The sequence below is a fragment of the Scyliorhinus canicula genome, chromosome 15 (assembly GCF_902713615.1).
Source record: "Scyliorhinus canicula chromosome 15, sScyCan1.1, whole genome shotgun sequence".
NCBI classification, from domain to species: Eukaryota; Metazoa; Chordata; class Chondrichthyes; order Carcharhiniformes; family Scyliorhinidae; genus Scyliorhinus; species Scyliorhinus canicula.
The window spans coordinates 17,268,580-17,296,138 of record NC_052160.1 but is presented as its reverse complement, the minus strand read 5'-3'; the positions used below and the strand labels follow the sequence as shown (position 1 = coordinate 17,296,138).

At 42.1% G+C, this 27,559-nt stretch overlaps 1 protein-coding gene across 4 annotated transcripts in view; it reads right to left on the bottom strand.

The window, feature by feature from the left end:
- The window catches only part of cacna1ha (calcium channel, voltage-dependent, T type, alpha 1H subunit a), an 806,165-nt gene that overhangs the window by 776,982 nt on the left and 1,624 nt on the right, over positions 1-27,559 (bottom strand). The window lies entirely within an intron of this gene.

Below are 27,559 nucleotides of genomic sequence, written 5' to 3'. Positions count from 1 at the left end.
TATTCAAAAACGTTATGGATAGCTTAGGAACAAAACAATTTAAATCAACTGCGTGCCATCCAGAATCGCAGGGAGCATCAGCAAGGTGGCATCAGACATTAAAGACAATGTTGAGGGCTTATTGTCAAGATCATCCAGAGGATTGGGATAAAGAAATTCCATTCGTACTGTTTGTAATTAGGGATGCACCTAATGAGTCAACCAAATTCAGTCTTTTTGAACTAATTTTTGGTCATTAGGTAAGAGGACCACTTAAATTGATTAAGGAAAAATTGGTGAGTGAGAAATTGGAACTTACATTATTGGATTATGTGTCAAATTTTAGGGAACGATTAAATGGAGCAGGTGAATTGGCAAGACAGCATTTAAAAATTGCACATGTGATGATACAGATAGCGGACAAGAAATCAAAAGTTCGTAGTTTTGCCAGTGGAGATAAAGTTTTAATGTTGTTACCAGTGGTAGGTGAACCTTTAAAAGCAAGGTTTTGTGGACCTTATCAGATTGAAAGGAAATTAAGTGAGGTGAATTATGTGGTAAGAACGGCAGATAGAAGGAAAACTCACCGAGTGTGTCATGTGAATATGCTTAAAAGGTACTTTGAAAGGGAAGGACAGCAAAAGGAGGAGGTTTTAATGATTCTAACTCAAAGTGACAAACCACTGGATTAGATGACTATGAATTTGACATATCTCAAATTAAATTGGGATAAATTGGTAAGTTACCTTCCAGAGGAAAAACGGACTGACCTGAAAGAGGTATTAATATCGCATGGGAAGGTTTGTGGAGATAAATTGGGAAGTACTAAAATGGCTATACATGATATAGATGTGGAAAATGCTGTTCCAATTAAACAACATCCATATAGACTTAACCCTTTAAAATTGGCACAGGTTAACAAAGAAATTGAAAGTATGCCTAAAAATTGCATAATTGAAGTGGGTTGCAGCCAATGGAGCTCACCCATATTGATGGTACCAAAACCAGATGGTACCCACCGGTTGTGTGTGGACTATAGAAAGGTTAATGCAGTTACAAGAACGGACTCTTATCCTATCCCACGTTTGGAGGATTGTATTGAGAAAGGGGGGACAATCAGCTTCTATTTCCAAACTGGATTTACTTAAAGGTTACTGGCAGGTACCTTTATCTGAAAGTGCAAAGGAGATTTCAGCTTTTGCGACTCCAGATGGTATATACCAATTCAAAGTTCTGCCATTTGGCATGAAAAACACCCAACCACATTTCAACGGTAAACTAACAAAGTCGTTTCAGGATTACATAATTGTGCAGTATACATCGATGATCTGGTAATTTTCAACCAGGCATGCAAAGAACATTTAAAGCATCTGATGGAGTTATTCGATCAACTTCAGGAGGCGGGTTTGCTGGTAAACCTAGCCAAAAGTGAATTTGGAAAAGCCCATGTCACTTTCCTCGGCCATACAATTGGACACTGTCGAATGGTCCCACAGGATGTGAAAACAAAAATTATTGGGGAGTTTTTAATACCATCAACATGAAGGGAAATAATGCGATTTCTTGGAATGAGTGGATTCTACCGGAAATTTGTGTCAAATTTTAGCACTGACGGACTTGCTAAGGAAGCGTAGCAAATTTAAATAGACAGTGGAGTGTCAACAGGCATTTGACCGCCTGAAAGCTGTGTTAACCAATGCTCCTGTGTTGGAGAATTACAAGGGACTCTGTGATCAGATTGAACGCTCTGTATGAAAAGAATGCCTTCAGATCACTTGCTAATTTAATCGTGGTAACTGCTCTCAGTTGAGAATTTAAACCTGCTGTCTTTCTGTAAAAAAAGTTTTTTTGTCTTATGGATGTTGCAAGGAAAGATTAAGGGTTACTTATAGAATACTCTATTCTTTGGGGGTGTATTTGAGTTGATAGTTGCTAAGATGTTTACTGTGTGTGTTTAAAAATGTTAACTGGATTCATAGAATAAACATTGTGTTTTATTTAAACATACATTAGCTCTCTGTTGCACCACACCTGTAAAGAGGGCCCTTGTGCTCCCCATAGCCAAAATATATTTAAAGTTATGGGTCAGGTGAACTCCATGGTACACTTTGGGGTTCTCTAAACTCTGGCCCATAATAAAGCAAAGCTCAGGGTGGAATCTTTCGATCCTGCCAGTAGCAGGAACCATGGTGGCTGGGTGAACTAAATTGGGTGGGAGGCAAAAATGCTGTTTCCCGATGTCAGTATTTTGGTTCTTGGGACATTGAACATAGAACTGTACAGCACAGTACAGGCCCTTCGGCCCACGATGTTGTGCCGAACTAGTCTGAAACTAAGATCAAATCAACCTATTCCCAATCATTCTAGTGCATTCTATATGCCTATCCAATAACCGTTTGAAAGTTCCTAAAGTGTCAGACTCCACTACCATAGCTGAGAGTGCGTTCCATGCCCCAACCACTCTCTGAGTAAAGAACCTACCTCTGACATCCCTCCTATATCTTCCACCATGAACCTTATAGTTATGCTCCCTTGTAACAGCTAAATCCACCCGAGGAAAAAGTCGCTGAACGTCCACTTTATCTATCCTCTCATTATCTTATGCACCTCAATTAAGTCACCTCTCATTCTCCATTGCTCCAATGAGAAAAGCCCTAGCTCCCTCAACCTTTCCTCATAAGACTTACCCACCAATCCAGGCAGCATCCTGGTAAATCTCCTTTGCATCCTTTCCAATGCTTCCATACCTTCCTATAATGAGGTGACCAGAACTGCACACAATACTCTAAATCTAGTCTAACCAAGGTCTTATACAGTTGCAGCATAACCTCATGGCTCTTAAAACTCAATCCCCCTGTTAATAAATGCTAACGCACTATAAGCTTTCTTCACGGCTCTATCCACTTGGATGGCAACTTTCAGAGATCTATGGCCATGAACTCCGAGATCTCTCTGCTCCTCCACATTCTTCAGAACCCGACCGTTAACCATGTAATCCGTATCAAATTTTTCCTACCAAAATGAATCACCTCATACTTATCTGGGTTAAACTCCATCTGCCACTTTTCAGCCCAGCTCTGCATCCTATCAATGTCTCTTTGCAGCCTACAACAGACCTCCAAATTATCCACTACTCCATCAATCTTGGTGTCATCAGCAAATTTACTAACCCAACTCCATCATCCATTGATAAAATTCACAAATAGCAGAGGACCCAGCACTGATCCCTGTGGTACACCGCTGGTGACTGGGCTCCAGGATGAAAATTTATCATCTACCTCCACCCTCTGTCTTCTATGTGATAGTCAGTTACTGATCCAATCGGTCAAATTTCCCTCTGTGCCATGCCTCCTTACTTTCTGTATGAGCCGACCATGGGACACCTTATCAAACGTCTTACTAAAATTCATGTATACAACATCATCTGCGCTATCTTCATCTTTGCACTTAGTTACCTCCTCAAAGAATACAATCAAACTTGTGAGGCAAGACTTACCCCTCGCAAATCCGTGCTGACTATCCTGGATTAAGCTGTATCTTTCCAAATGATCATAAATCCTATCCCTCAGGACCCTTTCCAATAATTTATCGATGACCGAAGTGAGACTAATCGGCCAATAATTCCCAGGGTTATATCTATTCCATTTCTTGAACAAGGAGACAACATTCGCCTCTCTCCAATCTTCTGGCACTAATCCTGTAGACAGTGAGGACATAAAGATCAAAGCCAAAGGCTCTGCTATCTCATCCCTCGCCTCCCAAAGAATCCTAGGATATATCCCATCAGGCCCAGGGGACTTATCTATCCTCAGCTTCTCAAAATTTCTAACACATCTTCCTTCCGAATATCTACCTCCTCCAGCCTACCAGCCTGTATCGCACTATACTCTTCAACAACATGGCCCCTCTCCTTTGTGAACACTGCAGAAAAGTCATTTAGGGCCCTTCCTATATCTTCAGACTCCATGCACACATTCCCACTACTGTCCTTGACCGGCCCTAACTTCACCTTGGTCATTCTTTTATTCCTCAGATAAGTCGCCCATAGTGTTTCAGGATGATGTAGATGTGTGTACAGTGGAAGAAATGCTTACTTGTATCATATAATTCAATTCTGTGAAGAAAAACTGTTCAATAAACTGGAATTAATTAATTATTTAATCATTTGACTGCACATGGCCTATGATTTAAAATAAGGTACAGTATCTAGTCATTCTGTAACTGAGTAGGATGCAAAATCTTTATTTTGTTTCATGCAACAAATATTACTCAGATTAAAAACATATCAAGTAGATACAGATAAATGGCTTACACATTATAAGCTAATATCACGTGTTTTTTTTCGCTACTTCCCAACTTTACCTTTTTCATTGATGACTGCAATCAATGAGTTATGATAGTAAATCTTTTTATTTCAATGGAACAATTTTCTGTCTAATGATATTGGAGTAGAACAAATTTTAAAACTGACAAATTTAAAAATTATTCTGCTGATCTGAGAATAAGAAGTAATCAAAACAACGAACACAGAATTCCCTTCAAGAAAATTGAATCCTTTAATGACCTTTTTTATCTTCCGCCAGTACTCAGTAACAAAAAGGGAGGCAAGAATATTAGAATTTATTTTTTCAATTATGATGCCAAATGTCTTTTCTATTAAAAAACACTCCACATCCATTTTTCACACTATGTTGTACGCGAATACATGTCAATAAAAATAAATATAGAGCTCCCAATTCATTATTTCCAATTAAGGGGCAATTTAGCGTGGCCAATCCACCTACCCTGCACATCCCTGGGTCGTGGGGGCGAAACCCACACAAACAAGGGGAGAACACGCAAACCCCACACAGACAGTGACCCAGAGTCAGCCGGAATCGAACTTGGGACCTCGGTGCCATGGGGCAGCAGTGCCAACCACCGTGCCACCATGCTGCCATCTTGTACGCCCATACACAAGCATTCATATTGACCTTTAAGAATAGTTAAAGGCAGGTCAAGTTACCCTATGAACTATGTCAGAAACCCTTTTGCATACATTATCTCATGTATGCTCAGTAAAAGAATACCATATCTGAATTAAATTCACTCGCCAAATTAAGTTCCCCGCCAGCGGAAAATTAGAACATTCAGTTTTATGACTGTATTTAGTGGCGTACATCTGATGAACTTCAATCCTTCCATGATTTTGAGGTCAGTGGACACAGCTTTTGCAAAAATCTGTCTACACCAGCCTTAAATATATTCAACAATGGAACATCCACAACCTCTGGTTGGAGAATTATAAAGATTCACAACCCTTTGAGTGAAAAGATTTCTCCTCATCTGGATCGCTTCTCGGCCTTTTGGCTACGATTAAGCGTAGCGCTTCTTGGCCTTTTGGCTAAGGTGAGCATGGGATCGGGTGTAATGCCTGGATCTGGTATGTCTCTCTTGTGGAGAGCATGAATTGGATTCAATTTGAATTGGTTTTTGGAGCAGGCAAGGAGCTGGATGAGGGGTTCGTCTCTGTCCACACTCTGAGCTCTGGCTTTATAACTCTGATAAAGTAATGGATTTAAAATAAAAAAGATTTCTCCTCATCTCAGCTTTAAATTATTGTCTCCTTATCCTGAGACTGTGCCCCCAATGTATTAGATTCCCTGGCCAGCAGAAACAACCTCTCAGTGTCTACCCTGTCAAACCCCTTCAGAATCTTGTATGTTTCAATGAGATTGCCATTCATACTTCTAATTTCCAGAAAATACAATCCCGATGTACCCAGCCTTTCATAATAGGATAATCCTCTCATCCCATTTATCAATCTAGTCTCTTGCACCCCATTTAAGGAAAGTATACTTTTCTTTAAATATGGAGACCAAAACTGTACACAGTATTCCAGGTATAGTCTCACCAAAGCCCCGTACAACTGTAGCATGATTTCCTTATTCTTGTACACTCTTGTAATAAAGGCCAACATTATATGTTCTGTCCTAATTTCTGGCAGTTATCTGTATCTATCTTTCTATCTTCCATGTACGAGCACATCCAAGTTTCTCGGAACATCAACATTTACAAGAACCATGGATCAATCCTTTTAAAAATATTCTGCTTTTCTATTCTTATGATCAAGTGAATAGCCTCACTTCCCCCACATTTTACTCCATGTGCCATCTTGTTGGCCACTCGCTTAACCTGTTTATATCTCTTTGCAGCCTCTGCGTCCTCCTCACAGCTTACATTTCTGCCTATTTTTGTATTGTCATCAAACCTAAATACATTACTCCCTGTCTCTTCATCAAAGTCATTTATATAGGTGGTAAATAGCTGAGGCCCCAGCATTATTCCATGCAGCACTCCACTGGTTACTCTACTTGAAAATACCCACTCTGCTTCATGTCCATTAACCAATCTTCTATCCATACTAATATATTACCCCAACTCCATGAGCCCCAAACTTATCTATTAACCTTGCATGTGGCATATTATCAAATTTTCACAGTAACTTCACTGTTAATATAAGCCTACTTGTGGCAATAATAAAGAATATTATTATTATTACGGGAAACAGCCCATGCTCATATGCAACAGGACCTGAACAACATTCAGGCTTGGACTGATAAGTGGCAAGTAACATTTATATCACACAAGTTCCAGGCACTGACAATTTCCAACAAGAGAGAATCTAATCATTTCCTCTTGACATTCAATGACATTACTATCATTGAATCCTCCACTATCAACAGCCTGGTGTTATCATTGACCAGAAAAAGAACTGGACCAGCAACAAGAGCAGGTCAGAGATTGGGAATTCTGCAAAGAGTAACTCATCTCCAATCCTCCCAATTGAATGTAGGAATGTAAAAAAGTTAACAGTGGACTGAATTCTCTGCCCCGCAACGGCAGCAATGCGGATCGCATTCAGGCGGAGAATCAGGTATCCAGCCTATATTGAGGTTTATACCAGGCGCCAGCTGGAGCATGCTAATAACTTAGTGTGCCCTGCACCAAATTCTTCGGGTCCCCGCAATTCTACAGTCCTTTGGGCCGAAAAATCATGTGGGTGGGGATTGCTACAGGTATCACCAAATGTGAACCTGACATGGTAGCCCTCGTGGTGGGAAAAGGGGGTAACTCCTTAAGGTAGTTGTCCCAAAATACATCCTACGGCCACCCTCCCTTACTCCCACAATGCACAACCTTCCTACCCCTGCCCGAACCCTGCATCCATGGTTCCCTCCAAGAGAACCCCTAAATAGGGAGACACCCCCACAGAGACCCCTGAAAATGGAAGAAAAAAAACAGGGACCCCCGAACAAAAGGAATCAACAGAGACTCCATAAATAGGGAGCTCACCCCAGAAACTCCCTAACTGAAGGAACCCCCACAGGCACCCATAATAGGGAAGTTCCACAGGGACCCCCTAACTAGAGAGACCCTAAATAGGGAGACCCACCATGAGTTAAGTGCATTCCAATCATGCCCCTTCAAGCTTGAGTGATTTTGAAGTGCTGAGCTGGAAATTGACAGCACTTAACTCACTTTGATGTGGTTGATGTTCATAAACATTGTAGTTGCAGCACTTAGAGATACTCATCCATGAAGAAGATGAATGTAGCAAGGCTCACAGTTTTTTTATGGAAGCTGTCAATCACAGTCCACTAGGAGAAATGAATGAATGGCTTGCAGCTAAAGGATCTGAGGGGTTTAAACACAGGTCACAGCTGTTCTCTTTTCAGGTGGGTGTTACAACTGTATTTTTTTTTCACTGCCCTTGCCTAGACAGTCCGCAGTCGTCATGTCAGGTTCGTGAAAACTGAAAGCACAAGTAACCGCACCGTCATGAACTAGGCCCATCGAGGGCGGAGCATTGGGGGAGGGCCTTCAGGTAACATCCTGAGGCCGTCTCAACGGCGTGCAGCATACTCCCCAATGACATTGTTTTGGGTGGGCTGGAGAATCCAAAAACAGGCGACACCCCCGATTCAGTCGGGGGTAAAAAGGAATTCTCCATCCGATCGCCAATTACGAAATCAGCATCGGCAAGCAGAAATCCCGCCCATAGTCCCCTAAACGGAGAAGTCCGGCCACTATTTAATGAAATGCTCAGGACAGTTTTATTGGAACATTGTAAATTTGTTTTATGAAGTAATGATATCTAACATTGGTCCAGTTTTATTTCCCGTCAGTAAGTCTACCTCATGAGCTGGAGCACTTTCATAGATGTACTAGATTGCAGAGATCAGAAAGTTTATCTCTAACAAGTCAAAGGTACTTCCAAAAATGGAACAGTACCACAGACAACTGGAAAGTACGCAAACTGATGGTGGCATAAAGTCAAAAGCAATGTGCCAACGTGTTTTGTAGGAAATTAGCTACATCTGAAAATGACAGCTAATGCAGCCAAAACTTCAAGTTCGAATAGAAGCAAGACACACCCAAGTGCTGAACCAATCTAAGCAACAGTGGAGCATGATCAGATCTGACAGATATTGCAAATATAATGGGTTTCCAAGGCCAGGATATTCTCATCAAATATCCATAAGACCATAAGACCATAAGATATAGGAGTAGAATTAGGGCATTCGGCCAACGCGTCTGCTCTGCCATTCGATCATGGCTAACATATTCCTCATCCCATTTTCCTGCCTTCTCCCATAACCCCTGATCCCCTTGTTAATCAAGAAATCCCCTTATTAATCAACAAAACTAGGGGCTGGATTTTCTGCCATCGGGATGCTCCGTTTTGCCGGCAGCCCGGGGGTTTCCCAATGGCGTGGGGCTGCCCCGCAATGGGAAACCCCAGTGACCAGCCGGCAAAATAGAGCATCCCGCCGGCGTGCTGAATCAGAAATCTGGCATGGTGGGACGGAGAATCCAGCCCTAGATTTGTGGTTGAGGTGTTGTGACCTATAGGGCTACAGACCAAGAGCTGGAAGTTCTGGGCCTATGGTCCCCTGGGACTGTTGCAACATTTACTCCATTTTTTGGAGTATTTGGTTTACTGGGATTGAGGATTTATCATGCATATCTAACAATATGACTTCAAATACATAAAGGAGAAAGATTTGCTTTGCTAGTAACTGAAATATATAATTTATTTTAGCAAACATGCTAAAACAAAAATGGGCAGGAAGATGTTTTTTAAATCTTTTTCAGGTCCAAAAAATCTACATGTGTATTTCCTGCCTATCAAACCTCAGATATCATATGCAGCCTGATGCAAATATTTGTGTCACACTTGGAAAGGAACAAAAGAATAGCATTCTGAATCTACTGAAAAAGCAGAGAAAAATCTTAATTGACCTTGAATAAACTGATCCAGTGTTCATTTATCAATGAGATTTTGTATCCTTATAATTTAGTAGAAAAATAATGTTTTGTCTAATAATTTATTATATAATAGAAAGAGTGAAACAGCAGTCACCTCCACAAGATTCTTCTAAAAAAAACAAACAGGCCATCTGTCCATCAAATTTAAGCCAGTATGTTTTCTGTAAGCCACCTAGTTAATTCTATTCCCATTTACTTGCCATATTCCTCAATATTCATCTGCAAGCAACAGCTTGATTTCCATATGAAGAATTTATAAACTCAGTTTCAACAACAGTTTGACGCAAAAAATTCAACATTCTAACCACCAGCTATGTAAAGATTGCAAGTTCTGTTTTCCCCTTGAAGTCTTAACTTTCCTTATTTTTTTTCATCTGCTTATTATGATCTCAACCAGAGCCAAAAAAATATTAGCACATTAAGTCTATAAAACTCCCTCAACACATAAATAAATCTGCAATTGATGTGGGTGTGTTTACATCAAAAGGACTTTTTCCCTTTAAAGGAAAATGCCAGGTTAAACACAACTTCACTTTAATGGTAAAATGATACGTTGTGTATTATGACATGGCACCTGTAAAATACCTCAGTCATTACAACTCAACATATCACTCACCCTACCGTGACCAAACCACAGGAGACCCATTCGTAAATATATCTGAGTAAAATGTCACATTCAGTGCTTTGATTCATCACTCTCCTGTTAAACCTCAGCATCACATTTTCTTCTTTAAAAAATCTTAGAAATTTCTTGCAAACGATTGGCCATTTACTTTCCTTACTCAATGCAAAGGTCTTCCAGATGATCGAATGATATGGAAACGTATTGTGTCTCAAATTTATTGATTATTGGCAACCTGCAAATATCTTTGAAAGGAGAACTAAGGAAATCCTAATTTTGTGGTGCTATGAGCTCTGGTTTGCGTCCAACTTGATACCTGTGGTACCAGCCAGAGTAAAAGCTATATTAGATCTGCTATTGTACAATAAGATAGGATTAATTACTGACCTCATAGTAAACATTTCTGAGGTATCAATGATCAGAGTATAATTGAATTTTACCTTCAGCTTGAGGGTGTGTCTGCGACTGGTATTTTAAATTTTAATTCCTTCATAATTGCACTTATTTAAATAGAGCGAGCTAAAGTGAACAGGCAAATTAGATTTAGGGACAGATCAATACAGATGCAATGGCAGACATTTAAGGGGGTAATTCAGAATACACAGAACAGATACATTCCAACAGGAAAGAAACGTTCCAAGAGGAGAACCCATTATCCTAGCTGACTGAAAAGGTTAAAGATAGCATCAACGGGGCAGCACGGTGGCGCAGTGGGTTAGCCCTGCAGCTTCACGGCGCCGAAGTCCCAGGTTCGATCCCGGCTCTGGGTCACTGTCCGTGTGGCGTTTGTACATTCTCCCCGTGTTTGCGTGGGTTTCACCCCCACAACCCAAAGATGTGCAGGTTAGGTGGATCGGCCATGCTAAATTGCCCCATAATTGGAAAAAAATAATTGGGTACTCTAAATTTATATGAAAAAAAGATAGCATCAAAATTAAAAAGCAAAGATATAATTGTTCAAGGATGGATGGCAGGTCAGAAGATTGGACAGAATGTAAAAAGGACTAAAAGATTATCACGGAGAGAAAAAGAGAAAGCTAGCTAGAAATGTAAAGACAGATAGAGTTTCTATAGACATTTAAGAAAGAAAAGAGTTAACAAAATAAGTGTTGGTCTATAGAAAGTAAGTCGAGGGAATTAATAATGGAAAATAAGGAGATGGCAGATGAATTGAACAAGTATTCTGAATTGATCCTCACCTGGAGAATACAGGTAACATCCCAGAAAAAGCTGCAAATAATGAAATTAAACGGAAGGAGGAACTCAAGAAAATTCCAATCACCAGGGAAGTTATACTTGGCAAACTGTTGGAGCGGCAGGTTGACAAGTCCCTGGGTCCCGATGGGCTTCATCTTAAGGCCTCAAACTAAATGACTAGTGAGAGAGTTGATCCATTGGTTTGAATTTTTCAAACTCCTTAGATTCCGGGAAGGTTCCATTGGATTGGAAAAAGCAAATGTAACTCCTTTCTTCAAAAATGGAGGGAGATGGAAAGCAGGAAACTACAGACCAGTTACCTGAACATCTGTCATTGGGAAAATGTCAGAAGCTATTATTTATTTTTTATTTTTTTATTTTTTGTTTACATTTAGAGTACCCAATTCACTTTTTCCAATTAAGGGGCAACTTAGCGTGACCTATCCACCTACCCTGAACATCTTTGGGTTGTGGGAGAGAAGCTATTATTAAAGATTTTATAGCAGGGCATTTGGAAAAATTCACGGTAATTGGGCAGTGTCAACATGATTTTGTGATTGGGAAATCATGTTTAATTAATTTATTGGAGTTCTTTAAGGTAATATGTTTTGTGGATAAAGGAATATACTGTACTTAGATTTCCAGAAAGCATTTCATAAGAGAACACATCAAAGATTATTGCAGAAAATAAAAATCTTGTGGTGTAGGGGGTAACATATTGACATGGACTGAATATTGGCTAGCTAACAGGAAATAGAGAGTTGGTATAAATGGGTAATTTTCTGGTTTGCAAGATGTGATGAGTGGTGTGTCACAGGGATCAGAGCTGGGGCCTCATCTTTTTACAATTTATCTAAATGACTTCTTTAAAGGGTCCAACGGTATGGTTGCTAATTTTGCTGATGATACAAAGGCTAAGAAAGTAAGTTGTGAAGTGCACATAAGGAGGCCACAAAGGGATAGGTTAAGTGAGTGGGCAAAGATCTGGCAAATGGACGATACTGTGGGAAAATGTGAAATTGTCCATTTTGACAGGAAGAATAAAAAGCAGCCCGTAGTTGAAATTGTGAGATGCAGAGGGATCTGAGTGTCCTGGTCCATGAATCACAAAAGGTTAGTATGCAGGTACAGAAAGTAATTAGGAAAACTAATAGAATGTTATCATTTATTGCGTGGGGAATTGAATACAAAAGTAAGGCAATTATAATTATGCTTCAGTTATGCAGTGCATTGGTGAGACCACATATGGAGTATTTTGTACAGAATTGGTCTCCTTATTTAAGGAAGGATGTAAATGCGTTAAAAGCAGTTCGGAAAATGTTTACTAGACTACCTGGAATGGGCGAGTTGTCTTATTCGGAAAGCATGGACGGGCTAGGCTTGTATCCACTGGAGTTTAGAAGAGTGAAGGGTAACTTTACTGAAACGTTTAAGATCCTGAGGGGTCTTGTCAAGGTGGATGTGGATAGGATGTTTCCTCTTGTGAGAGAATCTAGAACTAGGGGGTCACAGTTTAAAAATAAGAGGCCACTTAATTAAGACAGAGATGAGGAAGATTAGTTTCTGTCAGAGGTTTGTTAGTCTTTGGAACTCTCTCCTTCAAAAGGCAGTAGAAGCAGAATGGTTGAATATTTTTAAGGCAGAGGTAGATTTTCTTGATAAGCATGGGGTTGAAAGGTTATGGGGGTAGACAAGAATTGAGGTTACAATCAGATCAGCCACGATCTTATTGAATGGCAGAGCAGGCTCAGGAGGCCTAGTGGCCTTCTCCTGCTCCTGATTTGTATGTTCACATGACTGTATGTTCATATCTATTTAAATATTCATGTAACATTTCTCTTACCCAAATATTAGCAAGAACAATTTGTCTGATGTCTCTGCTTTACTAATGACATCAGCAACTTGCTGCAGATACAGAGCAGGGCAAGGGTGGCAATGCCAGTCAGTGGCTGTGAAGAGAATCTTAGGCATGGATCTATATGTTTGGCTCCTTACAGGTTGGAACAACTGATATTTGAAACATCTCCCAGTCCATTGTCCACAGTTACAAAACCTGAGGCTGGGTATGCTGCAAGAACCGAATACAGTTAATTTTATCTTCCCAGAGAGAATAAGCAGAGTGAATAAATGCAATGCAAGGACAACCCTCATGGTGCATCGTGTCATTGAAGGCACTTGTGTGCTCTGTGTGGACCGCACGTTAAATCTGAGATGTATCGCAACTAGAAGGGGTTCCACTCCCTCAATGTACTACTATGGTAAGATTGTACGCCGCATACCATGCAGACCCATGCCGGGTATCCTGGCAACAGTCATGATGCCTTCAATCTGCACAGTAAGAGGAGATGAGGGGGTACGGGCAAGAGGAACTAAGGGTGAGGGTGGAAGGGGGAGAAAGTGGAAGGGTGTGAGGCAGTGAGGAGGAAAGGGCAGGAGGAAGAGTAAGGGTGAGGGGTGAAATGCGAGTGAGGGTGAGGGGACGGGTTAGTCAGGGTGAGGGATAAGGAAAAGTGAGGCTGAGGAGGTAGGACAAGTGTGGATGAGGGGGGGAAGGACAAATTAGGATAGGGAAAGGACAAGTGAGGGTGAGGATGAAAGGGTGGTGGATAAGGGGAAAAGAACATATGTCAAAGTTGTTTACTAATAAAGGTGAGGTGGATGAGCGGAAAAGAAAATATATCATACCTGTTTACTTCTATTTGTACCATAAATTCAACTACCTTGTTGCAATTGCTATCGATATTCAGATAGAGTGCGTTTAATCCTGCCTTTTTAACATTATTCCATATTCTGACTCTATTTGATGCTGGAAATTGTTTCTGCTACCTTCCACTTTCATTTACTACTTTTCAACTTCAATTAACAACTTTGTTCTACTCCTATCTGAATTCCCTCTCAGCTCCCATCCCCCCAAAATGCTAGGGGAAGAGTGGGAGGAGGTGAAAGGAAAGGGCAAGATGGGAGGGTCTGGGGGGTGAGGAGGGAAAGGTGAGTTGAGTTCAGAGGGGAAAGGTGATGGGGTGAGCTGGAAAGGGCAAAAGCAATCAGAGAGGAAGGGCAAGGGGGAAGAGCATAAGGGGGCAACAGGAGAAGAGCAAGAGGAGCGATAGAGGTAAGGCATGATGGGGGAATGGCGAGAGGTTGCAGCGAAGGGTAAGAGGAGCAGAGGGGAGAAAAGAGAGAGGGTGAGAAGGAAAGGGAGGGACCAGGTGAGGAGAATATGGGAAAAAGAGGCTGCGGGTAGAAAGGAGGAAGAGGAGAGAGAGGAAGGGAGTTGAGGGAGAGGAAACTGCTGAATAATAGAAATAACATACAAAAGCACAGAAATATGTGCACACATAAAATTAGACATATATTGCATAAACATAAAATCTGTTCAGGAACTGGTGGCTTATGAACCAAAAGAAATTATTTTTCTTGCAGAACAGCTCCTCAACGTTTTGAGTTAATACAAGCGTCTGAAAATCTGAAGCCTTAACTGGTTTCTGAGGAACTCTGCCATGAAAAACTGTCCCTATAATTTCCATCTCTGGGCTGGTATAGTTTTCCTTCCATTTTAAGGACTATTACACCTTAGATACCTTGATCCTGTATTCTACACATTTTCCAAATCAGTTCTGCTAAATAAAACATGTTACAATTCACAAAAGCCATCAGCAACAATAAACATGGCAAATCTGCTTTGTATTTCAAAGCTACAAACTCATCCAACAAAGCTATTGGTCTGGATCTTATGCTAGTAACAGCAAAACTGTTAGCTTTGCAGTCATTAATCCTCTGAAACTGATAGCAATTTCTTGAGTTTGTAGTGTGCAGATAAACACCAAAATCCAAAAGTTGCTGTCAGTGCTTCTACACTTGTTCAGTAAGTGTGCTATTGACGTCCCTACAGACTGCAATCAAATAGAAATCACTGAACTATCAAGAATTTACCCTTTAATGTGATTAGTCTCACCTTGTTAACTGAGGTGTAACTGGATTTTATTAGCTGCATACTAAATAACAGCATACTAAATTCATAATTACGGCTGCATAACCTCTGACACTGAGAAATTAAATCTATATTTGTGGAATGTCAAATTTATCCATTCTGCTGAAAAGCTTGTTGTGGGTGTGAGGTTTTATAACTCTCTTTTAATTCAATGTAACATGGAGTAGTGGAGAAGGGCATGTGACCTCCTACTGGTTCTGTTGGTGATATGCCCATGTAATTTGTTTGCCGAGCGAACAGGGGCCCAGGGCAAAATCCCATTGAAACCCAGGTGTCAGCTTTCGCATCTGGATACAAAGGGAGAGCAGCTGCTCTTGCTACCAGCAGACTCCCATATTCCCAGAGACAGTCAGACCAAAGGAGTTTGGGAGAAAAAAAACACAACAGATTCCAAGCAGAAGATAAGGATTGTTTTGGGGTTAACCTCCCAGCAAAGGGCTGGTGAGGACCAAATATATGTTCAAGGAAAGAAGGACCATGAAATGTTAGAGAACATGGAATCATCAGACTGAAGCTTAAAACAGAGGGCAGGTTTTTCTAGCCATTCACACTGGCGGGATCTTACAGTCCCATCAACGGTGCCGTAAAATTCCACTGCCAACCAATGGCGAGCTGCCTTCCGCTGCTGCAGAACACGCTGTGGAGGGGGAGGAAAATCCCACCTCGAGTTTCCATTCAGCTACGTTCAAATGGTTTAATGGTTTAGGTTTAAAAGGATACCAGAAAATTCAGCTTGGAGAAAAAGGAGAAAAGAGTCTGTTACAACACCAAGAGGAATTATATGTCTTGAGAATGTTGTATAACATCTAAATGTGGCATGGGGTTTTCTATTGGGTTAAGAGGTTAAGGTGGGGAATATCTGTTCTGTAGTTTATTGTATTGGTTGTAAACTAAGTAATATTTAGTTGATGTTGATTTGAGAGTGTTTGTTACAGCAAAAGTCTTAAAACATAAAATGTTACTATGGGTACTTCAATGTGATTTGCTGCTTACCATGGTTGGACATCAATGTTGTTAGACGCTTGGAGATGACTTTAACTCGGTTCCAGATTCAAATTACTTTTGAGAAATTGGAAATCCACGACACAGAGATCGCTAAATCTTTAAGGACAACTGTCTTTGATGTCAGCAACATGCACCATCGCTTCACCTCGGACCATAAAATCAGACCGTATGGGCTGCATTCTTCCACCCCGCTTGCCGGAAGAATGCCCGGGCATGACGCCGACAATGAAGAAATCCATTGACTTCAGGCGGGATTCTCCGGTCACCGGGCAGACATGGCTGGAGAATCCCGCCCATATTTCTAGAAACATTTAATTAATGTTGTAACTTATTGGACCATTGTAAGTAAAGTGGAAATTACTTTCAAGATCTGGGGCGAAATTCTCCGACCCTGCTCGCCTGGGGCCACCGAAAATCCCGCCCCCGCCGTGGCAGAGATTCTCCGCCACCCGGGAAGTGGCGGTGGCGGGAATCTCGCCACTCCGATCGGCGAGGCCCCTGCGGTGATTCTCCAGCCCGAATGGGCCGAAGTCCCCCCGCTGGGAGGCCTCTCCAGCCGCCAAGGTTTGAACCATCTATGCCCGACCCCTGAGTGGTTGGCGCCACTCCCCTACGCCGGGACCCTCCGTCACTCCGGGTAGGGGAGAATCCAGCCCCCAACTCCCTCTCTCTCTACTTCGCACTTGTAACTAATGTAAAAAGTGAAAAATATGTTGGTCCCCTATGTGTGATGGTTACCTATTTTACCTGCGACAAAAATCTTCAGAAGTAATTGAAGTGATGCAATGCTTTTAAAGCTTGCTCGGCCTTTTTTATTATTTATCGAGTGACTGATCTTTTCTCAGTAGTCCATGATTCGATACTGTTGTTGATAATATCTGCAACACTGTAGACACATAATAAGCACATAGACATTGGGGCCTGGATTCTCCGATTTGAAGGCTAAGGGCTGATGCCGGCGTGGGAGCAGTGACGTTCTATGCCCCAAATAAATGGCGCATAAGTTGCACCAATGCTCCGTCTGGTGGGGGGCTAGCACGTACGCAGCGTAAAGCTCCCAGATTTATATGCAGATACAGCCGGAGAATTGCCGGGTCCATGGCTGTACACGCGCACGCCGGTGGCCTGCAGTGGCCGTGCCGTGCAACATGGCGCCGGCCACGCGCGGACCCAGCCTGCCTAAAACTGCCCCCCTGTAATCAGCCTCGCCACCCCCAGAACACGCCTCACCAGCGCCCCAACCCTCGCCAAAGGCCCCCCACCTGCCCGCGGAACGGCTCCCCCACCCCAACTGTGGCGGCGCTGGACTCAGTCCGCAGCCGCCACGCCGGGTTCACGAAAATAAAAGGATAAGTGTTCCACGTCGTCGGGCACTCTGTCCATCGGAGGCGGAGCATCGGAGGAGGACCTCAGGTTACGAACTGAGGCCATCCCGATGGCATGCGGCATACTCTGCAAGTACGTCGTTTTTGTGGGGGTGGAGAATTGCAAAAGTGCCGCGGCCCCCATTTTGGTGCAAACGGGGATTCTCCAGCCATTCGCCGAACGCGATTTTGGCATCGGCAACCGGAGAATCCTGCCTAGAAATATGATACTTCAGACTACAATAGCTTCAAATTCCAAGTGCTGCCCTGTATTTCAAAAGATGCTTTTTGAAACATTTTCAATACCTGTTGACAGGACATTCTTTCAAATCCTTAACAGAAATTTGATGTATGTAATTTTAGCAAGATTTTGAGAACCTGCATGGTAAATAACATGCACCCACAATAGCTTCTCCATGTAATGTTTTGGAAATCTTCAAAATAAATTTTAATTATTTATCTCATTACCAGGTAATGAAATGTACCAGGATTGTCTTATAGAATTGGCAGATCTCCCGTAGCATTGCTCCTCTTGAGGCAGACGTTATACTACTTTACAATGCAATGTAAAATAGTAAAAGCCACCAGGCATTATCAGAGCCACTGAGTTTCAGTGACCAAATAAATTCTCCTTTAAGTACCCAGTATGAAATGAAATGAAAATCGCTTATTGTCACAAGTAGGCTTCAAATGAAGTTACTGTGAAAAGCCCCTAGTCGCCACATTCCGGCGCCTTTTCGGGGAGGCTGGTACGGGAATTGAACCGTGCTGCTGGCCTGCCTTAATCTGCTTTAAAAGCCAGTGATTTAACCCTGTATTTGTGAAACTTTTTAAAACAATGAGAATTATACAAATCAACTACAACAGGACATAGATAGGCTAGTGTAATGGGCATGCAAGAGACAAATGGGCAAGCCCAGAAGTTTTCATTGCTCGGGCAGGTGCATGCCCAGTCCAGAAGCATGTGAAATCACATGAGAAGACATCAGAGAGGCATCACAACTTCATTGTCAAATCACGCAATATTTTGCTCGGCAGGTGCACATGAGAGTTGGACATGCGCCCACCAATAATCACGCAGGAAATGTAGGTCATTAAGGAGCCAATTGGACAAAATTTTACATGACCCATCTACTTTTATGTTTGGTGGGCAGGGACAATTGGCCAGGAAGCCATCTCATTCTAGATGCAGCCTCGATCCAGGGCATGATAAAATGTCAGTGCTGAAATTAAATTTAAAAGTGTATGTGCGTCTGAGGTTTGCGTTGGAATGTGCTTCCTAGACAATCTTTGCAGTGTTTTTCCATTGCAGTTCATTTTGTACAGGTTAGTAGCTCCCTGAGACAGCTACGCAGCAGCTGTACCTCTGAGACAGCTCATTGGAAGCGCTAACCCACAGCCTCCCTTTTCACAGCGCCCACCCTTCCTGGAAGCATTGAGTGTTTCTCCATGCACATTTTGTCACACTAGCTGACTGTTCATAGAAACATAGATTCCCTCCAGTGCAGAAGGAGGTCATTCAGACAATCGAGACTGCACCAACCCTTGGAAAGAGCACCCTACCTCGGCCCACACCCCCACTTTATCCCCATAACCCCACCTAACCCTTTGGATACTAAGAGACAAATTAGCATGGCCAATCCACCAAACCTGCACATCTTTGGATTGTGGGAGGAAACCATAGCACTCGGAGGAAACCCACGAAGGCACAAAAAGAAAGTGCAAAGTCCACACAGATAGTCACCCAAGGCCGGAATTGAACACAGGTCCCTGGCGCTGTGAGGAAACAGTGCTAACCACTGTGCCACCATGCCGCCCTGTTAATTGACCAGCCAGTGTGAAATTACATTCCGGAGTTGAACACGGACGAAAGCACCTTACTTAGTGTCCACTTCCAAGCCCATCAAACGCACCCAGCCAAAGGACAAAGAATTCAGGCCATGGAACTTAATAAAGACAAGTATAAGACGATGCATTCTGGCAGTAGAGGGGGACAATATACACCTAATGGCACAGTTCCAAAGATATGCAGGGACATGGGACCCTGGTGGTGCATGTGCATAATCTTACAGGTGGTAAGGTATATAAAGAGAGCTGTTAACAAAGTATACTGGAAAATGTGCTTCACAAATAGAGATATTGAGCACAAAAGAAAGAAAGTTATGCTGAACATTTAAAAAGCTCTGTTTAGGCCACAACTGGTTTACTGCATCCATTTCTGGTATTTGTCATAATATACACATCAGTATATGATGGTGCAGACACACACTGACTGACACACTGCAAGACCAATCAACACACACAACATAGCAGCCAATCACCAGTTAGGGCACGGTCACTATAAAACCAGAGGGCACTAGTTTTTCCGCTCATTCGGGATGTAGCCTCTGAGACAGACAGAGCCCGCAGTCAGTAGCACAAACATCCACCATGTGCTAGCAGTATAGGCTGGTTAGGTTAGGCATAGGTCTTCAATCAATCTAACATAATGTCGACCCACAGTGCAAGTATGTTCAACAGCTATTAGTTAAATAAAATAGAGTTGTACTATTACAACTGTTGGTAGCCTGTCTATGTTACTGCTAAGGTAAATGCAGTCTCCACAGATCTAGAGTACCCAACACATCAGTATTCACATTTTATAAAGCATGTTAGGGAGTTTTAAAAGGTGCAGAAAGGATTTACCAGGATGGGTCAGGAATACAGTATTTTAGCTACAAAGTTAGGTGGGTAGAAGCTGGGGTTGTTCTCTCCTTGGACCATAGGGTATTGATGGGAGATTTGATAGAAATGTAAAAGATAAGAGATTCAAATATGCAACACAAGGGAAAAAATATTCCATCAGCTGGTGGTACAAGGTGGTACAAGGACTAAGAGGCACGGTAGCACTGTGGATAGCACAATCGCTTCACAGCTCCAGGGTCCCAGGTTCGATTCCCGGCTTCGGTCACTGTCTGTGCGGAGTCTGCACATCCTCCCCGTGTGTGCGTGGGTTTCCTCCGGGTGCTCCGGTTTCCTCCCACAGTCCAAATATGTGCAGGTTAGGTGGATTGGCCATGATAAATTGCCCTTAGTGTCCAAAATTGCCCTTAGTGTTGGGTGGGGTTACTGGGTTATGGGGATAGGGTGAAGGTGTTAACCTTGGATAGGGTGCTCTTTCCAGGAGCCGGTGCAGACTCGATGGGCCAAATGGCCTCCTTCTGCACTGTAAATTCTATGAAAGATGGAGAGGTGCAAACAAAAACATTAAATGTAGAGAGTGGCAAGATCTGAAACTCACTGCACATGAGGCTAATAAAGCAGAGATGATAGATGAAACTGAGTGAACACTTGAGTAAATAAACTTGCACAACTAAGGGTACCGTAAGAATGAGATTGATTATACTGTTTTGTAGAAAGTTGTCAGCATAGACTCAGTGGGCCAAATGGCCTTCTTCTGTGCCATTATAATTCTATGAACTTTATACGTCAGATTGTTAAAAATAGATTGACAAACAACAAAAAAACAGGAATTTCCTCACACAGAATTTATGTATTTAAATCCATCAAAAATTGTGAAGATTATTTACATTATTTTGCCAGTGCCTTCATGAGAAAAAATATATCAGCTGTCAAACGTCCAATGGATTTATTGTGCATTTTATATATGTTAACCATTTGAAAAATCTAGCGTTAGAACAGTTTTCAACTGTCAGTTTGCACATAAAGCTGATTACAGTTCTGATTTTCCCAAGCGCATGCCTATTGATACTTTATAAATATGATAGATGTCAGCCACCTTGTCCATTGTGTTGGTCTAAAATAGTTACACATACTAAAACAGAAATATTTGTATATTTAAAATGAAATCATCTGTTTACAACTACCTTGAAAGAACTCTAAACAAGTTTAACTTTATGAACACAAGTTTTTCAATTTTTGTCTCTTCTCTATATTTATGAATGCAATGGAATATTCAATTGCTAAAATGCCATCAATATCATTTCTTCATAATCATTCATATGTTTCCCATGGCATATATTCCAAGTTGATTGCTTTGATATATTAGATATTGAGAATGTTTTGTGCTCATATAGAATCATTTAAGTGTATTGATGTACAGCCTCCCTCATTACAGAGAACATACAAAACAATTCACTTGGCATACAAAAGCAAATACAGCAACGAGTTGTAATGTCTCTAAAGCACATTATCACCATCTGTTCCTAGCATACAAAGTAATAAAAAGGGAAGCATGTATCATCCAAGTTACAATCAGGGACAAAATTAATCGGACTTGAAAAAAATGTGAGCTAATAAGTGAACGTCAGCATGCATTTGTTGAAAAAAAATCATGTTTTCTGATGAAGTAACAGTGAAGGTTTATGAGGGCAGTTTATGCTCCACTTTGACTTTCAAATGGCATCTGATGAGGCAGTGCATAACAAACAAAATTCATGGATCAAAAGCACAGTGACAGCATAGATACAAAATTGGCTACCAAACCGAAAACAGTGTAGTGGCAAATAGTTGTTTTCAAAAATGAAAGGAAGTATACAGTGGTGTTCCCCAGGTCAGTATTTGGACCATTTCTCTTTTTGATATATATTCCTTGGAGTTTGGTGTATTATAAAGTGTACACTTTCAAAGTTTGCAGATGACACAAAAGTAGGAAATGTAATAAATAAAGTGAGAACAAAAACTTCAGAAGAATATGGGCTGGTGAAATGAACAAACTTGCGAAATGGCAGATCAAGTTAACATGGAGAAATTTGAAGGGATACATTTTGATGGGAAAAATGAAAGGAGGCAATATAGGCCAAATTATATAATTTTAAAGCAGGTGGAAGAACAAAGAAACCAGGGTGGTAAGGCAAGTTGAGATGGGTGTTAAAAAAGCATATGGAATTTTTTTACTTTATTAATAGAGATGTAGAATACATAAGAGGGGCAGTTATGCTAAACCTTTATGAAACATTGGTTACACCGCTGCTGAAGTATTGGACATCCCTTAGGGAGTGTTTTGGCTGGGGGGGGGGGGGGGGGGGGGGGGGCATGTAAGATACATTGGATGGCTAGCCCATTAGCTTCCAGCCCAGTCCAATGCTGATCTCCATAATACGTGAGGTGCACAGGTGCAAAATAGACAGCCCATCTGCCATGTTTAAATAATAAAAGGTCAATTAGGCTTGTTAGCAACCTGGATAATACACTGCCATGCCATTTTACAGTTGGCATGGGCAGATAGGTGGGAATGCGCAGACCATTTTTTTAATAACCTACTTGGAAAAGGGTGAGAAGGGGGGCACCTTATTCAGGGGGTGACTTTTGCAATTTGCAGGAAACCCACACCCTCAAGAATTCACTCCCACTTTCTTTCTCGCTACCTGTTCTCCAAAGCACAGCCCCTTCCCTGGACTCATTGATCCCTTCCTGCCCGAAAGACCTGGGTCTTACCTTCCTGCAGCAGCCGTTACTCTCGTTTGTGCTCCTTCTTGCAGTCCCAGCAGTGTCCACTTTTGAGATCTGGTGCTGCCAGGTAGCTCGAGCTGCCGGCCAATCAGATCGCCTGACAGCTCTTGAGGGTGGAACTTCCTTCCACTGACAATTTGAGGTCCTACCCTCAGCTTATTTACCCTTCCCCAGTGCATTATGGCTATGGGATGAGCTTATTTCCAGTGTGCTGGCTTTCCTTCTTGGGAGAGGGCTGGGGAGGGGGCACTTTAGTAAGAATGTCAAAGGCCATAGAGCAGTGGTGGGTAACCTGTGGCCAGGAGTTCTGAGTGAGGCCCACAATATATTTTGTTGACCATTGCCTATGCTCAGGGTTGTCACATTCCGTCCACATAGTTTTATTCCTAACAGAATGATTGAAGTTATATGCACATAAAGCAAGGGCAAGTGAAGTGAGGTGCATGCTTATTGCTCACAACATTGACTATGAGCGCTCCCACCTCATCCAAAGCGTAAACATTTTTTTTACCATTTGAAGTTGATTGGTTCTATTAATATATGTGATTAAGCATTTCTATACCTCTTCATGAAATATTCAGCATGTATTTAAAATATTTAATCTTATTCATGGGGTCATGGCTAGTTAATGAGTCTGATTTCAATCTTCCAGCCCACTGAGATGAAGGAGGGCCATTCATGGGGTCCACTCACTAGCACAGTTAGTCAGTCCATCACTGCCTTAGAAAGGCTCCAAAGGAGATTTACTGGAATGGTACCAAGGATGAGGGACTTCAGTTAAATGGCGAGATTGGAGAAACGAGTTATTTCCTTTGAGCAAAGGTTAACAGATTTGATGGAGCTGTTCAGAATTATGACCATTTAACGAGCAGTTTCTTTCAGTGACAGAAGGGTCAGTAACTAGAGGATACACATTTACGGTGATTGGCAAAAGAACTAGAGACAACATGAGGAAACAATTTTTATTCAGTGTGCTATAAGGATCTGGTTGGCTGAATGCATTGCTTGAATGGTAGTGGATGCAGAGTCAGTTGTAACTTTCAAAAAGAAATTGGATAAATATTTGAAGGGAAAAGATTGAAGAAAGAGCGGGATGTGGAAATAATTGGTCTTCTTCTGTGTTCTGTTGTATCATACCATGATACCAAGAAATTGTATTCATGAAAGTTATATTTTGAGTTTGTAGCTTGGAGCTACCATTAATTACATTATGAGTTGGTAATCAGGACATCAAATTGATTGTAACAGCATGTGATTGTGGTTTTTGATCTCATGTTCCTTTTAGGATGTTTCTTTGTGGCAATCTTTACTGAGCATCCAGTAGCAACCATTTTTAAGATACTCCACCCAAATTAAAAGAACATTGAGCCTGAAGGAGCTGAAATGCAGAAGCAGAACTGCCTGAACACCAAACCCTGTCATTTTTAGCAATGTCAACTCAATGACAGTTACTCTGAAAGTCATTTCAAATCAAGTTCCACAGTTAAAAAGGAACTGCAGTAATCCTTCAGTAATGCTGAAACTTGGTTTATGCTTTAATCGCAGAAACCTTTGCAACTACAATAATCAAGCTACGATCCCAGCATTCACACGTACTCCTGGGTTAATGTTAATCTGCCTAAAAAATTACAGAATATCCATTCAGTCATTTGTTTTTAATCCAGATTGGATAGATCAAACTAAAACCTTCAGTCAACTGTGTAGAGATGCTGTTCTCTGCTACAAAAGGGTACAAACAATCTCTAACACTAATGTTGAACTGTTACACTTCCAATCTACACCTAACATGTACAAAGTACATCTAACAATTCATTCATATATTGTTATTGAAAAACATATATAAGTAGGAGATGCTGGAACGGAAGATATCACTGGCAAATTAACTAACATTTTCAAATAGTACGACCACTGCAAAGCTATGAAAGGATAAAGCAAAGTGCAGTATTCCTTAACATTTAATTATTGAATTATATTTTATGTTTTAAGCACAAGTAATCTGATTGCATTGGAACCATAACTGTACTAAGTCAGCTTCCAACAGATAAGTGGCAAAAGTCCGAAAAACATGGCTAATAGGCAAACAGGCAGCACATAATTGTGCTAATTAATCATCTCAAACAATCCTAGAAAAGGCACAGTAAGTGACAGGTTGGACATTGCAGCAAACGGCACTTGCATGACATCATGAAGCAAACGAAACATCACACGGTGCTCCACAGCTGCGTTATCCAGTGGAACAGTGAACTGGACAAGGAGGCATTAAGCCGGATGACCAAATGGTCGGGACATGAGGTAGGTTTTAAGAGTCCGTAAGGGGGCAACGTGAGGTAAAGAGGGAAGGAATTCCAGAGTTTGGGTGGTTTTAGGTAGCTGAGGCCATGGTCACCAAAGGTGAAGTGAGGCCCGAATTAAATGAGTGCAGATCTCTCGGTAGCTTGTTTGGGGAAAGGAAATTGGGCAAAAACAGCAACGGTGTCAATTTTGGAAATGGAGTTACCTTTAATTACACTATGAGTTGGTAATCAATGAGTTGCCATTACATTTCAAACATTTCACTTTCTTTAGAGAGTTAATGCACTTACACTGCTTTGTGACTGGGAATCACATCCTTTTGCCAAAATTCTAGCCATGCCACTTTCTGGGAGAGTAGCAGTGGAAAATGGAAACAATCAGCTCCCCACCCCACCCATTAAAGAAAAGGTCAGCCGTGCCCAGGTAACCGCAGCCATCTTGTTGCCAACATCTGTCACCCCAACTGTCACCATCCGGCACTCGGCCGTGCGCGCATGCGCCGGGCTCAGCGTCCTGCCTCCCGCTTACCGCCCGCGCGCACGTGCTGGGCACGTGGCCTGGCCTGGGGAATGGGCGGCGGGAAAACCCATCCCCCTGAATGGATACATTCGAGGAGGGGGAGGGGAGCAATCTCGAACCACTCGCAATAATACCATTGAGGGTGAGCAACATTGCAGCCACATCACTGAGGGTGAGCAACATTGCAACAATAGCATTGAGGGTGAGCAACATTGCAGCCACATCACTGAGGGTGAGCAACATTGCAACAATAGCATTGAGGGTGAGCAACATTGCAACCATACCACTGAGGGTGAGCAACATTGCAGCAATAGCATTCAGGGCGAGCAACATTGCAGTCATACCACTGAGGATGAGCAACATTGCGGCAATACCACTGAGGGTGAGCAACATTTGTGCCCAGACTGCGGATCTCCCGGACCCGCAGCCTGCATGGGAATGGGAGCCAGCCTTAAAGCTCCTTACGTTGGCCCCACGCTGCTGATGCTATCGTCATTTGTGGGGTCAATTATTATTAAAGTCTCGCTTTTATATGATTAAAGTGTGTGTGTCACAATCACCCCTGCCGTGTCGGCATCACTCGGGCTGGGTTGGATACACATTGTTGGAGTAAACACAAGTCCACCGCTGCGGGTTGAAAGTGTGGGTGCCAAGTGCGTCGCCCTCCTCGTTTTGCACGTGTCTGTGTTCGTCTTTCCAATTTAGCGATGGAAGAGTGTCACGAATATTTTGGTCTCCATATACGAAATGGTGAATTTTGAATGCAGGATGTTCGGGCTGCACATTACAAAGTCAGCATGAACTGCTAGGCAAGTACTGTGAAGCATTTTTGTGCTGGGGGGAGGGCTTATGTTTCTTTGGCCAGCAGCTGTTGGTGAAGAATCTGCTACCACCATTTACACCTCCTTCGTACATATATTTTATTTCTTTCCCACTCCCATCCCCCCACCCCTCTGTTTTTACCTTGCGCCATCATCCCACCTGCCTTCCACCCCTATCACAGACCTTTCTTCCCCTATCCCAGCCACCCTCCCTCCCTCCTTGCTTCTGGCTTGCTGAATAAAAACTGTTCCAACTCGAAGTGCTTGCTCCCAGTTCTGACGGAAGTGCCAGAAACGAACCGTTAACTCTGTCCCTCTCGCCATACAATACTGCCAGAGCTGCTGAACTTTTGTTCACAGCCTTGACCGATAGTTGTAACATGTCAATTCAGATTTGCAGCACCCGCAGTACTTTGCTGTTCGAGAACTGTGTGTCGTGTTTGTCAGAAACGACATGCCCTGTTTTGAAATTCTGTAAGAAGTCTTACAACACCAGGTGAAAGTGCAACATGTTTGTTTCAAACACTTTCAAACAGGAGCACTGCTCCTTCCTCAGGTGAAGGAGGAAGGAGCAGTGCTCCGAAAGCTAGTGTTTGAAACAAACATGTTGGACTTTAACCTGGTGTTTTAAGACTTCTTACTGTGCTCACCCCAGTCCAACGCCGGCATCTCCACATCATGAATTTCTGTCGACCGGTCTCAACCCTTAAAACTAACGACTGACAAAAATTGCATGATGCAGGTTGCAATCTCAAAAGGCAGGCCATAAATCCTCATGAACGCCAGCCAGGACATACACTGCCAGCTTGTCAGCCACCCCCCAACTCGACATTACAAATTTTGAAGGGGAAAGACGCCAACACGTATTAGGCGCAACCATAAGAGAGTTTGGCCAGTTTATAGAAAAATGACATGTCTTTAGCCCACATGACACACATTCCCAAGTGCCTATAGATCACAACAGTACTCAAAATGCAACCAGATATAAATCGAGTAGTCAGTCCTC